The 1414-nt window shown below is 36.8% G+C and overlaps 1 non-coding gene across 1 annotated transcript; it reads left to right on the plus strand.

Moving 5' to 3' along the window:
- The first annotated feature begins 490 nt into the window (after positions 1 to 490).
- LOC112731990 (small nucleolar RNA R71) lies at positions 491 to 598 on the plus strand. The gene has a single exon (XR_003167733.1). It is a non-coding gene; the product is annotated as a small nucleolar RNA R71 (small nucleolar RNA).
- The last annotated feature ends 816 nt before the right edge of the window (positions 599 to 1414 follow it).

Genomic DNA, 1414 nt, shown 5'->3' on the forward strand with positions numbered 1-1414 from the left:
TTCCACCATTATTAAAGCCTTGTTAAGGCTTTTGTTGATCCTTCCATGAGAAATTTGGATGATTCCTCCATGAGGGATTATAGGTGTTTCCATAGGGTTCACCCATGTAATTCACCTCTGCTATTGCAGGGTTCTCAGGATCATAAGCTTCTTCTTCAGAAGATGCCTCTTTAGTACTGTTGGATGATTCCTTCAATCCATTCAGACTCTGAGAGATCATATTGACTTGCTAAGTCAATATTTTATTCTGAGCCAATATGGCATTCAGAGTATCAATTTCAAGAACTCCCTTCCTCATAGGTGTCCCATTATTCACAGGATTCCTTTCAGAAGTGTACATGAACTGGTTATTTGCAACCATGTCAATGAGTTCTTGAGCTTTTGCAGGCGTTTTCTTTAGGTGAATGGATCCACCTGCAGAATGGTCCAGTGACATCTTTGATAGCTCAGATAGACCATCTTAGAATATATCCAGGATGGTCCATTCTGAAAGCATGTCAGAAGGACACTTTTTGGTTAGTTTCTTGTATCTCTCCCAAGCTTCATAGAGGGATTCACCTTCTTTCTGTTTGAAGGTTTGAACATCCACTCTAAGCTTACTAAGCTTTTGAGGAGGAAAGAACTTGGCTAAGAAAGCCGTGACCAGCTTATCCCAAGAGTTCAGGCTATCCTTAGGTTGAGAGTCCAACCATATTCTAGCTTTGTCTCTTACAGCAAATGGGAAAAGCATAAGCCTGTAGACCTCGGGATCAACCCCATTGGTCTTAACAATATCACAGATCTACAAGAATTCAGTTAAGAACTGAAAAGGATCTTCAGATGGAAGTCCATGAAACTTGCAGTTCTGTTGCATCAGAGAAACTAATTGAGGTTTAAACTCAAAGTTGTTTGCTCCAATGGCAGGGATTGAGATGCTTCTTCCATGTAAATTGGAATTAGGTGCAGTAAAGTCACCAAGCATCTTCCTTTCATTGTTGTTATTTTCGGCCATGTCTCCTTTTTTGAAAATTTCTGTCAGATTTTCTCCAGAGAGTTGTGCTTTAGCTTCCCTTAGCTTTCTCTTCAGAGTTCTTTCAGGTTCCGGATCAGCTTCAACAAGAATGTTCTTGTTCTTGTTCCTGCTCATATGAAAAAGAAGAGAACAGAAAATATAGAATCCTCTATGTCACAGTATAGAGATTCCTTATGTAAGTAGAAGAGAAGAGAAGAAATTCGAACACAGAAGGAGGGAGGGGTTTGAATTTTTAAGAAAGAGAAGTGTTAGTAGATGAATAAATAATTAGAAAGAGGTGAGAGAGAAAAATTTTTGAAAATTAGATAAAATAAAATAAAAGTATTTTTGTTTTTAAATTAAAAATTAAAAATTAAAATTCAAAATTCAAAAATTAAGCAAGGAAAATTAAATCAAATTAAA

This window comes from Arachis hypogaea, chromosome 12 (assembly GCF_003086295.3).
Source record: "Arachis hypogaea cultivar Tifrunner chromosome 12, arahy.Tifrunner.gnm2.J5K5, whole genome shotgun sequence".
In the NCBI taxonomy this organism is placed as follows: Eukaryota; Viridiplantae; Streptophyta; class Magnoliopsida; order Fabales; family Fabaceae; genus Arachis; species Arachis hypogaea.